We start from the raw sequence: 13938 nt of genomic DNA on the forward strand, positions 1-13938 counted from the left end.
TTGTGTACCTTTTGCTGGTCCTTGCAGGAACTCCCCCCCCCCTTTTTTTTATCTGTGCCCCCACTTTCAGTGTTTAGTCTGCCCTTCCCTCATCTGCTTGGTCTGTGCAGTCTTCACTTACTTGGATATTTCCAGAAAACAGTGTGCCAGAGTTTAAATAGAAACCACATAATAATGTCACATATTATCAGGATAGTAAAGAACCACTGGTATTGGTTATACATGATATTCTCCTCATGGTGATCCTACTCATATTTTTCGACTAGGAGCAATCAATAGAAGGCATATCATAATTGGTACTGTATTACAAGTGTTAGGCATGCTCAGCAGTCAGTGTTCTTGTACAGCATGCAATGGGAGTTGGAGATCTGCAACAGGAAGAGGAAATGGCAAAAGTTGTTTCCTCCTCCTCCTTAGAATTTCAGTGGAAAGTATACACTGAACCATAATAAGCAATAGAAAAGTCCATATGCAATAAAACAGGGATGGTCAGTATAGTTTGGCAACATATGAGCCCATAAACTTTGAGTCTGAAATTCCGACCTTCCTTTGTCAGACAGTTATTCAGCGTTGTCAGTTCAGTTTATGCAAATTACCTCTTTGTGGGGAAAAGAAAAAAGACGATTAAGTGGAAAGAGACTCCATGAGTGCTGCAGCAGGCATATTTATTTACTTATTTTAGGTCATTTGTATCCCCTCCTCCTTCCAAGGAGCTTAGGACAACGTCCATTATTCTTCACTTCTCCGTTTTATCCTTGACAACCCTGTGACATAGTTTAGGTTGAAGTAACTGGTCCAAAGTTGTCCAGCAAGCTTCATGGCAGAGGGAGGAATAGAATTTGGGACTTGATCCAAATTCTTGATCCAAATGAATTATTGACATGCATGTAAGGGAACTAAGTACACATGCAGATGAAATTAACTCAAGCAGTAGGACAGTAATTTGCAGTAATTTGCTGTTCAGAACAGTAATTTGCTGTTCAGTTGGTTTAAATTTTAAAGAGCATGTCATTTGTTGATGAACAGAAATCAAAGAGGGTGCTAGCTGCATGCCTGTCTGATTGCAGCAGAGACAGAGAAGGGAAGAAGTGTGGCCCCATGCTGAATGCGTACTTCAGCTGCCCCCAAAGCACATGCAAGGCAGTCTGAGCTGTGGAATTTAGACTTGACTGTTAAGAACATCTGCATGGGAAATAGTTAAGAAAATTTTCCGTGTGTCTATCTTCATTTGGCCTTAAATTAATTACTAGCTTGATACCCGTGCTTTACTGCTTTAAATCCTGTTATAATACTTACGGGTATGTAACATTTTTTGGTTTTGGGGGGTGTTTTTTGAGTTGGTTTTGTAGTATAATAGCATAGTACCTAAGCTTCACGAAGGTGTTTGAATAAAGCAAAGCGTGTTGATGCCAAAAAGTGATGAAGCGAATTTTGAAATGTAACATTTATTGAAGAGATATTGCAATAAATAAAGTGAAAAATACTTACAACTGGTTTTTTTCTACTGAAGGACCTCTTTGTAGACCACATTGGTGGTCTTCCCCTTGGGTGCTAGGATTACCAGGCTGCTGGGTGAGCTCACTCTGGAGCAGGTCACGTAGAACTGCCCATGTGAAAAGCAGTCCTTCCTCAAGTCAAATGATGTGCATATTTGCCACATCTCAAAGTTGTTTCCTCCTTTTAGCGTTGGTGTATCTTGCACGACGTCTGTCAAGAGGCTTCTTGGCAGTAAGAGGTGATGGCTGCGAGAGGTGTGAGGTGAAGTTGGATGGAGGGAGGGGTGGTGTGGTTGGCACTTCAGCAGATTCATGTGAGAGGTTCGCATTGAAATGGCCCCTAGAAAGGTTATGTACCATCTCCCCATGAACATTTAACTTTTATATAAAATCCTTATTCAGGAGTCTTGTATCATCTTTCTTCAACTGTCTGCATTTTCCTTTACCTAATTTTTACCTCAGAACACAGAGTTCCACAGCTGACCAATCAGAGAGGGGGTGCAAGCAGGCAGCAGCCTTTGGGGAAACACTTTTTACTCTGTTAGGGGGTGAACTCCTGAGTGTACAATATCTATTTAAAAGTTATACTATAAATTAATAGTGGCAGTGTGGGACAGGATCTCCTAGCTTCCAGTCCAGTTTTGGCCAGAAAACCGTGATTGTTTTATACTAAAAAACAATGAAGTTAGACAAGTACAGCTGCCAGTCTTCTATGAGCAATAAATATGTGCAGCATGTTCATATTCTCTTGTGACATCCTTAGATACCTTCTATTACAGTATAGCACATACTAATGACTGGCATTAATGTCATCTTGATAAATTCAATGTTGTATCCTGATTTTTTTTTACTTTTGTGATCTTGTGGAATTGCATTTAAATACCCTCAGTTATGATTGAAACAGTGTCTCTAATATGTTTAGTTGGCTCAAACCAACAATTACAATGTTGAAATGTTCCATTTCTTGTTTTACAATTTCCAGATAGCATTACTGCATTGGTTCTGGCCCCATACAGCTTTGGTTTATCCACTGTTTTTTGCACATTCTTTTGAGCCCTTAGTTTTCATCTTACGCTTTTCCCTGTTTCTTTTTTTCTGGTTCTTTTGGAACCACTTCTACCCTGATCTTTTTTTCTAGCAACCAAATTTCAGTTGTGATTGTGTGTGTAAAGTTCTTGCACTGTTATTGGTTCTTCCCACTTCCTGTCTGCTCACTGTTGACTGGACTGGACTCTCTTTTCTCCACCTGGGTAATAAAGAATTTTAATCCCTTGCGACTTCCGGTTTGGGATTCATGGAGGTCTAACGCAGCTCCATTTGCGGAGCTGACCGGACTGCCGTTTTAACCGGCCGGAGGGGTGAAAATAACCCGCGGCCGACTGCTCTCAGGCGGGGAGCAGGCAAAGAACGCTCAAGACCCTAGGGTGAGCTAGATCTCGGACGAGGGGGGGCTCTGCTCAAGGAGTCTCCCCCCCGATCCTTGAGGTCCCACCTTGCGACGGGTCGGCTATAATCTCTGCAGCAGTTTTGGGGCCAATTCGGCTGGCATAAGACCTACATACCCAAGCTTCGATCGGGGAGGGAAGTCGAGAGGAGAATTTAAGATCGAAACAGCGATTACAACCCGAGAAAGTTGAAGAGAAGGTAAAGATCGCTATCTCTTGAAACGGGACAGATTGATAAAAACAGAGAGGAAAGAAAGTAGATTTTTAAACTGCAACAGACTAGTGAAAAGGAGGTGAAGACTCGGCAGGAGTTGTATTTTAAAAGAGACTAAATTTAAAGAAGTTATTGCAAAAATCGGACTATTGTTTTGAATACCTGTGGTTTTGGAGCTGTGGGAAAAAGACACCATCGCGAGACCTGCTGTGGGAAGACGTGAGACAGGAAGTGCGTAACAACAATAGAGTGGCTGGAGGGAAGCGGCCCTTGCCGACGGACAGGAAGTAGGGAATCGCCATTTTTGAAAGGGGAAGGGTCGCGGCTTCAGCGGAAGAGGAAGTAGGCCATCTTGGATTACAATAACATAGAGAAACCATAGAGAAAAGACGCCCGACATTTTGGATACAAAAAAATTAATTTTGGCAAAGATTGGGACATTTGAAAAAAAGGAAAACGTTTAAATATACGCCACGGAGCTAAGGAAGAGAGCAGATTCGTGGGAGCGAGCTAAAGCAAGCCCCACGATGTCGAAAAAAGAGTGGCAATCGGCAATAGAAAATTTGGACAAAAAACTTATAGACATGATGAAAGAACTTAAGGACACGAAATTGGAGCTTATTAAAGAGGTCAAAGAAGTTACACAGACAGTAAAGTCGGAGCTGTCAGAAGTGAAAAAAGGCGTGGAAACGATTAGTAGTGAATTACAAGGAACGCAGCAGAGAGTTAAAACAGTAGAAGACGCGATGGAGAATTTAATAGACACGCAACAAACAGAGATGAGACTGGTGAAGGGGAGGATGTCAGTTGCAGAAACTAAACACATGGAGAAGCAGCTTCGTTTTCGTGGTCTGCCAGAAGTGGAAGGGAAGTCAGCGCAAGAACAGATGACTGAGGTGTTGGCTGAATACCTGGGGAAGGAGGAGGAGGAAATTGTGGCTATCCTAGATGTGGCGTACCGTGTGAACTCGAGAATTGCAACCCAGAGGAAACTACCAAGGGATGTGATTGTGCAGTTTACAACTAGAAACATGAAAGAGAGGATTGTGACAAAACAATTTCAAGATCCATTGGAGATCGATGGCAAGACGATTATCATAATGAAGGAACTGCCCAGATCAGTGTTACTGGACAGGAAAAAATATAGAGTGCTAATTCAGACTTTGAAGGACATGAATATCAGATACAGATGGGAGTTACCGGAAGGAGTGTCCTTTGAGTTTGGAGGGGCAAAAAAACGCATCAGATCTGAGCGGGAGATGGAGAGATTTATCAAGGACAATGAAAAAGACTTACCAACAAAACCATGAATATGGAGTGTAATGTATTATCTTGGAATGTAAATGGACTAAACTCACCGAATAAGAGGAAAAATATTTTTCATTGGCTACTAAAACAAAAATGTGATATTGTTTGTTTGCAGGAGACCCATATTAGAAAACAGGATGTAAAATATTTAAAATCTGGAAAATTGGGCAAAGAATTTGTAGCGGCCTCTAACAAGAAAAAAAGAGGAGTGGTGTTGTACATAAAAGAGGAGCTGCAGCCAAAATTTGTTATGAGAGATGTTGAAGCTAGATTTGTAGCAGTGGAATGTAATTGGAATTTAAAGAGAGTGTTGGTAGTCGGACTTTATGCACCTAACGGTGCAAAGGAAAGCTTCTTTGAGGATTTAAGGAAGCATTTGGACGATCTTGTATATGACCAGATAATTCTTGCTGGAGATTTCAATGGAGTGACAGATTTGGAACTAGACAAAAAGACTACAACAGCACAAAAGAAAAGAGGACTATTGCCAAAGCTTTTTTTTGAGTTGATTCAACAAGAGACTCTCGAAGACGTATGGAGGAGAGAATATCCTAAAACCAAACAGTTTACTTTTTATTCTGCAAGGCATCTTACATTATCAAGAATTGATATGATCTGGGCCTCAAAGGACTTAGCGTTATGGACTAAGGAGGTAGAAATAATGCCGATGGTAGGCTCAGATCACAATCCAATTATGTGGAAATTTGGAAAAAGGAGAAAAAGGAAAGCCTGGAGAATAAATGAGGACTTGTTACAGGAAAGTGAGAATATGGAAATATTGAGAAGAGAGACAAAGTTTTTTATACAATACAACGTGAATAAAGAAGTACCAACCAGTAAAGTTTGGGATGCGTACAAGGCGGTTGTAAGGGGCATACTAATGGACTTAAACGGCAGAGCAAGGAAAAAGAAGGAGGAGAAAAGACAAGAGATTGAGGAGAAAATAAAGGCCAAAGAAGTACAGTTAAAAAAGAGACCAGGGAAAAAGAAAATACATCAGGAAATTAAAATTCTTCAAGAACAGTTAACAGCAATGAGTAATAAAGAATTGGAATGGAACCTTAAAAGACTGAATCAAAAAGCTTTTGAGGGTGCTAATAAACCCGGGAAATATTTGGCATGGCAATTGAAGAAGAAAAGGGAAAAGAAAATAATAAATAAAATCTGTGAAGAAAATAAAACGTACCTGGAGCAGGCCACCATTAGTAGAGCCTTTTATAAATTCTATGCTAAGCTGTATAATAAAAAAGAAGTAACCAAAGAATCAATAGCATCATATTTGGAGAAAACCAAACTTCCAGAGATCTCGGAAGCTTGGAGAAATAAGTTGAACAGTGAAGTAACTGATGAGGAAATAAGTAAGGCAATACAATCCGCAAATCTAGGAAAGGCGCCAGGGCCAGATGGACTTACGGCTAAATTTTATAAGACAATGGCCAACGAACTGGCACCATTCCTAAAAGAGGTGATGAACGGAGTTTTTAGGGATCAAAGAATTCCAGACACTTGGAGTGAAGCGAATATATCATTGATCCCAAAAGAGGGCCAAGATCTGACTAACGTGAAAAATTACAGGCCTATATCATTACTTAACAATGATTATAAAATTTTTGCGAAGATATTGGCGGAGAGACTGAAGGGGTGGCTCTCGGAAGTCATAGAGGAAGAACAAGCAGGTTTTTTGCCGGACAGACAAATAAGAGACAATTTAAGGACAGTGATCAATGCTATTGAATACTATGACAAGCGTTGTGATAAAGAGGTTGGTTTCTTCTTTGTAGACGCTGAAAAAGCGTTTGACAACTTAAACTGTGATTTTTTGTTTGCCACTATGGAAAAGCTACAACTGGGAGAAAGATTCATCAGAGCAATTAAAGAAATTTATAGAGACCAGACTGCAGCAATTGTAGTGAATGATGAACTGACCAAGAAATTGACGATTAGTAAAGGAACAAGACAAGGTTGCCCGTTATCTCCATTGTTGTTCATTTTAGTATTGGAGATTCTGATGATACAAATACGACAAGATGAGGAAATACGAGGAATAAAAATAAAGGATTATTCATACAAGGTTAGAGCATTTGCAGATGACATAATGTTAATTGTAGAAGATCCATTGGAGAACATGCCAAAAGTGATAGATAAGATCAAGGAGTTTGGTGACTTGGCAGGTTTCTTCATTAACAAAAAGAAGTCAAAGATATTATGCAAAAACATGACTAAGCAGAAACAACAATTGTTAATGGAAACAACGGACTGTGAAGTAACTAGTAAGGTGAAATATTTGGGAGTTGAGCTGACTGCAAAAAATATAGATTTGTTCAAGAATAATTATGAAAAACTATGGACTCAGATAGAGAGAGACTTGATCAAATGGAATAGACTGAATTTGTCATGGTTGGGCAGGATTGCAGCAGTTAAGATGAATGTGTTACCAAGAGTAATGTTTTTGCTACAGACAATACCAATCATCAGAGACTCTAAACAATTTGAAAAATGGCAGAGGAAAATATTAGATTTTGTTTGGGCAGGCAAGAAGCCTCGAGTGAAAGTAAAAGTTCTACAAGATGCAAAGGAGAGAGGCGGAATGCAACTGCCCAACCTGAGACTTTATCATGATGCAATCTGCCTAGTTTGGTTAAAAGAGTGGATGACATTAAAGAATAAGAAACTATTAGCCCTAGAGGGATATAAAAAAATTTTTGGATGGCACGCATACCTATGGCATGACAAAGTAAAGGTCAACTCGATGTTCCTGCATCATTTTGTAAGGAGAAGTTTATATACAATCTGGAAGAAGTACAGAATTTACCTACAAGAAGGAACCCCCTTGTGGGTGGTTCCATACGAGGTGATAGATCCGAGAGCTGTTGATAATGAACAACAATGTTTAACGTATAAAGAAATAACTAAAACTGAAGTATCTAAACTTAGAATAAAGACGCAGGAGGAACTATCACCTAACTATGATTGGTTCCAGTACAGACAGATTAGAGACTTATACAATTCGGACTCTGCAAAAGGGGGCATACGAACAGAGAACTCGGAACTAGAGCAGACCCTTCTTAAAGAAGACAAGAAAAGAATATCCAAGGTATACCAAGTACTGTCGAAATGGTATACTGAGGATGAGATAGTTAAAACACAGATGGTGAAATGGGCTATAAATTTCAACAAAGAAATAACAATGGAGGCATGGGAATACTTGTGGAAAACTACAATGAAGATAACGACATGTATTAATATTAAAGAGAACATTTTCAAAATGATTTATCGTTGGTACATGACACCAAAGAAGATTGCGCTAGGGAACTTGAACACTTCTAATAAATGCTGGAAATGTAGGAAGCATGAGGGCTCCCTCTATCATATGTGGTGGTCGTGTGAGGTAGCTAGGCAGTTCTGCGGGGAAATAATAAGAGAAATGAGTGAAATTTTACAGTTTCAAATAAATAAGAACCCAGAACTCCTGCTGCTAAACTTGGGAATGGAGGGAATTCCAGCCCATCATAGGACGTTGATATTTTATATGACTGCAGCAGCTAGACTTTTGTATGCGCAGAAATGGAAAGTACAAGAAGTGCCAACTATTGAAGATTGGATCTACAAATTGCTGTACATGGCTGAAATGGACAAGATGACAAGAAAACTGAGAGATCTGGACTCAGGGCAGTTTAACACAGACTGGGAGAAGCTGAAACAATATCTGGAGAAGAAATGGGAGGTGGGAGGAAAACTGTGGCAGTTTGAGAACTACTGAAGTATAATAAAAGCATAAAAGAGAGGGGTGACTTTACCGGGGGAGGAAGAGAAATGTGAATTTATAAGCAGTTAGATTAATTGATTGAGATATATATAGAGATGTAAAGATTAATTGATAGAATATTGATAGAGAATAATTAATGATAAGGTTTAAACATGAGGATTGAGTAATTAACAATATTTTCTTTCTTTGATAAGATTTATACGCACCAAACTGAATGCATAGAAGAGTTAAATTGATTGATTATGTGATGAGTTATATAGAATTACCATAAAAAGATGAAATGAGTAATATATAGAGAACAAATCAAATTGTTTGATTTAAATGTGGGAAATTTTTATGGTTTATGATATATAAATATTCAAAACTGGAAAATGGGATAAATTGTTTATCTAAAGAAGTATAGTTTGGATGTATAATAAGCAAAAGACTTAAAGATGTACTGCTTAATATAATGGAGAATATATATTTGTTTTAGACAGAGGAAGTTAATAGAAGTAAGGGAAAAGGGACAGAGGGTGGGAAAGCTGTTGGAAGTCAACAAAAGGGGGGGGAAGGGAGGGGGTTAGAAACGGAAAATTAGGGGAAAATTGAATGTAATGTAATGTAAAAATATTAATGTTCTAACCCAATAAAAAAATTTTTTTTTAAAAAAAGAATTTTAATCCCTTGCATCAGCAAATTTTCAAGTATTAATTTTTAAAACATTTACCTGATAGCGATATATCACTGCAAGAAGGCACAGAAGCGATCATTGCTCTTCACACGTTTGCAGCAGTTGGTAGCTTTTTCTTTCTCTGCCTTGAAAAAAATATTTTTCCTGTGTCCATTTGCTTTCTTGCATTTCGGAAGGCACAGGAGTGTTCATTGCTCTTTTCAGTCTCTGGGTCTCCATTCTTTACCTTTGTGCTTGGCTCTCTTGATACGTCTTCTTGACCCCCACTTTCCCCCCATGGAAACAATAACACACACACACACACACCCGCCACCCAGATTTGTACAGTCAAATCTGTAGGCATCTTTGATTTTTATTTTAAAAACACATTCTCTAATACGCAGTGCCCCCCATACTTTTATTTTTTGTGAGAATTTGATATTTTATGGTGGGCGGGGGTATTTGATTATGATGGTAACCATTGATGGTACTTGATTATGATGGTGACCGTTGCAGAGTGGCCCAACGTGCCCACTGTTCATTGTTCTTGGCCTGCTAGGGACATTTACATGACTAGTGATATAAACCTTAGAGTGGAGGGCATTTCTCCCCAGGGACAATATGGTGATTCTCACACATGTGCATGCCTAGCCCTTCTTCTAGCAGTAGGTCCCCACATGCACATGCACATTTAAAAGAACAATGGGGCAGTGCTTTGCTACTGCTAGTGATGACAGCTAGTGACTACAGCACCGAGGCACATCTGCAAGAAAATAAACCAACGTAGCAGCAGAGGAATGGAATATGTGTGGGAGCTCAGTGCTCATCATGATTCTGCTGTTATCAGATTAACAGCTAAGAAAATTTAGAGCAAGGGCCCTCATACATAGAAGCTCCAAGATGATTAAAGCATTGGAAAGCTTTTCCTATAAGTAGAGTTGCCGGCTCCAGGTAGGGAAATTCCTGGAGATTTGGGGGTAAAGCCTGGGGAAGGTGGGGTTGAGGAGGGGAGGGACCTCAGCATGGTATCATGCCATAGAGTCTACCCTCCAAAACAGCCATCTTCTCCAGGGGAATTGGTCTTTGTAGTCTGGAGATCAGTTGTAATTCTGGGAGGTCTCCATGCTCCGCCTGGAGGGCAGCAAACCTACCTACTTATGAGGGAAGGCTAAGGAATCTGGAGGATTTTGCATTTACAGAAAAGACAACTAAGGATGACAAGATAAAGGTGGTAGGAAAAATGGATAGAGAAAACTTTTTGTCCCCATCCTATAATATTAGAACACAGGTGCACTCAGCAATTCTGAATAGGGGAAAGGATGCACTTCAGCAAGTAATTACATTATGGGATTTGCTGCCAATGGAAATAGTGATGTCCACTAGTGTAGAGATGGCTTTCAACTGTTATAAGATGTAGTTGTGGAGGATAGGTCCATCAATGCCTCCAGGCCATCATAACTAATGGGTACCTCCATATTCACTGGCAGCAAACCTCTGAATGCCAGTATCAGGAGGCAGCATCAGAGGAAGGCCTTGGTCCTTTCTGTTTGTTCTCCAGGGAGTAGATGGACCTATGATCTGATCCAGCAGGGCATCTTTTATGTTCTTAAGGAAGTTAGGTGGAGGTTTGTGGGAGCGGTGGGGGGGGGGAGAAAGCAGATTTACCTTTATTTGGCTTATAAAACAATAAGTAGCATTATCTAAAATTCAAGACATTACATTTAATTTCCATATTAATATATATATATATATAAACAATTTCAAATGTGATTAAAGATTTTAGTCCACAGATTCGGTTTTCCCGGCCATGTCGGACGCTCCTCTCCGCAGGTCTGGGAGGAAACGTCCGAGCAGCCTGACTGGGCGGTTGACCTGCGAGGGTTAACCCCCAGGACTCCCAGTGAGGGAGGCAGGGTCCGGAGCACGGCAGGAAGATCCCCCTGAAAGCAATGCAGGGGGTAAATTGCCCGTTTGCTCCAACGGAGGCCGGCAGACTTGTGCAGCACTTCGTGTGCTGCCGGGCCATGGAGAATGAAAACACACAATGCCAGGAAACCACTATTGCAAATATAAATATATTTCTAATCATATAAAAGTGCAATGTGCAAAGTGCAATGTGTTCAAGTATGCAATTCTCAATTATACACAACAAAAATACACAGTACAATCATATACTGCACATGTGTTTTACAAACAAATCTTTGTGGTCCGTATAATTTTTCACTTTCCTTTAAATTACAACATGCAAAAAGTCTTGTATAAGCAGAAGCCCATGGATAGAGAATCGTGGAAGATGTTCTGACATTCCCAGTCCTAAATTACAAGATAAATCCAACAATGCCGACGGGGGTGTGCAGGCAATTGTCATTAACCCATTTCATGAGAAAAAACTCACTTCATCTTGGGCATGAAACAATTCAGACTGGATACAAGAGTATTGCAAAATCCAAGCTCATTCTCTAAGGGCTCGAGACGAAGGTGGTGTTAACAGTCTATCCATGGGCTTCTGCTTATACAAGACTTTTTGCATGTTGCAATTTAAAGGAAAGTGAAAAATTACACGGACCACAAAGATTTGTTTGTAAAACATATGTGCAGTATATGATTGTACTGTGTATTTTTGTTGTGTATAATTGAGAATTGCATACTTGAACACATTGCACTTTGCACATTGCACTTTTATATGATTAGAAATATATTTATATTTGCAATAGTGGTTTCCTGGCATTGTGTGTTTTCGTTGCAATAGCTGTTCCAGGACCGCCCGTGGTTTTCCAGGGCCATGGAGAACGGCAATAAGCAGATTTAAGGTGAAAACCTGTAAGTAAGCAAATCCCTTCTGATTTCTAAGCGTATGCGAAGGATTGGTGGGAGTTGAAGCTAAGAAGGTGCGGATTTCTTCCCCTTCACGGAGTTTTGGAACTTAGCTGGCGCCCCCCCCTCTAAGATGGCGACGAAAAAGCAGAGCCCTGCGATGAGTAAATCGGTGATGGCGATGTTACAGGGGAAGGGGGAAACCCTGGAAGAGATGGTCAGACGAGCGATCTTTGAAGCTATGCAGCCCTTTGTAGCGAAGCTAAATGAAATGGGGCAAAAGGTTGATTCAGTGGAAAGCGAAGTGAAAACCATTAAAGAAACAGCGTCTGGAGCAGAGCAGTCTGCACACGAAAATGTAGTACTCATGAAAGCAACAAGTAAAGAAGTGAAGCTTTTGGAGAATCAAATAATAGGATTACAAGTGGACCGTGTCCAAACGGTACTGCGTCTCCAGAATGTAAAAGAGGAGCAAAGTGAAAATCTAAAAGATTTGGTGTCGGAACTTTTGGCGTCATTCGCAAAGGCAACTAAAGAAGAGTTAAAAAGCGATATTTTGGAAGTCCGTCTGACATCTTCAAAGTATGTAATGAAGCGTCAGCTGCCTCGCGAGATTATTATTGACTTTTCATTTAAGAAGACTCGGGACACCATCTTATATAATTCGTATAATGTGGACTTGAACTATCTGGGCAATAAGGTTAAGATATTGGAGGATGTTCCATTTTTGGCTCGTAAAAGAAGATTTAAGTATAAAAGACTTGCGGCTTTCCTGAGGAATTGTGATGTAAAATACAAATGGTTGTTTCCGGAAGGCATCTGGTTCAGATACAAGGATCAAACCTACAAGATAATATCGGAAGTACAGCTGAGAGACTTTTTGTTTAACCATCAGGAGTTTCAGCAAGAAGAAAGTCCAAAGTCTGAAGGGGAGAGTGGGGGGGAGGAGGGAACGAGCGCAGCTATTGTAGCTGTGCAGAGAGACCTGAGACCGAGACGCAGGGGGGGAGGGGGGGAAGAAGACCTGATCCTGAACGTAGTCTGTATTTTATAAGATCTACCAATCTGATAGCATATTAGAAAGTTAACTTTAAAGAAAAATTGCAGCATAAAGGGAATACAAGACATGTAGACGTAGTGTGTGTTTTCTGTTTATATGTTGCTCTTCCCTTTTCCCCAGTCCCCTTTTTTTCCTTTATATTTCTGTAGTTTTTTGTAGTTTTTATGTTGGAGGAAAAAAAAAAAGATTTTAGTCCACAGAAGGCCTGGATCTGGGGAGTGTCTGAGAAATACTTATAAACACTGATAGGCTTTGGGCTTCTTGTAGAATCACAGGTTTGGAAGGGAATTGAAGGTCTGTTAGTTCAGCCCCCTGCAGTGGCCAAGTTGAGAGAACCAAAGCAATTCCAGCCAATGAGAAACTTTCCTGCTCTGGGGGTGGGGGGTCTCCATTCTTTATCAGCATGATTTTTGAACTTGAAAGGAACCACTGCAGTCGGTAAGGGAATAATTTGAAAGAAAGTCCACGAAGCAAGAGAGCTTTGGGCACTGAAGATGCTCAGTGTTTTTTCGAACTCAGTGACATTGTAGCCTTTAAGGTTTTTTTTTTTAAAGCAGGAATAATATTTCACAAGGCAAGAGCCTTTGACTAAACTCTGAATAGTTATTGTTCCCCCTATTATATATGACCCAGGAATGCAGTGTTTTTACTGGCACTCAGCAAGACAGCTTTTAGCTGGTAGCTGTCCAGGACTCCTGGCATGGCAACAGCATTCCTGCAGATTTGACACAATGATTTTAACCCAAATCCCACATGCTTGATATAATCACTTGATGCTTTTAGAAGGCGTTTTTATACCTAATAAGGACAAAGAAGGATTCTGCTTTTTCCTAAATGTGATGTCAGCTGAGCAGCAGGTCTTGCTGTAGAAACAGTGTCATCTGTGTTCACTTAACTACTCTGTTTCTTCATGATTTTTACTGCAACAGCACACGCACCTGCTGACTGTCACAGTCATTCTTGGATTAAAACATTAATCTACTGTTTCCTTTGAGCTGAGTGCAAACTGCCAAACAGTTTCATCACTGAGAAAGACTTTATGAAAGGCTAATAAAAACAGACTTACCCAAACAGGGCAAAGAAACAAAAATTAGCCACTGTCTTGGATTTAATGAGAAATGGAGAAAAGTATCTTATTCTGCATTCACCCTGCTTTTGCTCTTGGCATATAATATCCTACAGA

General features: G+C 40.0%; 1 protein-coding gene across 4 annotated transcripts in view; it reads left to right on the forward strand.

Annotated features, from left to right (window-relative positions):
• DENND2B (DENN domain containing 2B) overlaps positions 1–13938 on the forward strand; it is a 233650-nt gene that overhangs the window by 185100 nt on the left and 34612 nt on the right. The gene's annotated exons all lie outside the window — the stretch shown is intronic.

The sequence above is a fragment of the Eublepharis macularius genome, chromosome 2 (assembly GCF_028583425.1).
Source record: "Eublepharis macularius isolate TG4126 chromosome 2, MPM_Emac_v1.0, whole genome shotgun sequence".
Lineage (NCBI taxonomy): Eukaryota > Metazoa > Chordata > Lepidosauria > Squamata > Eublepharidae > Eublepharis > Eublepharis macularius.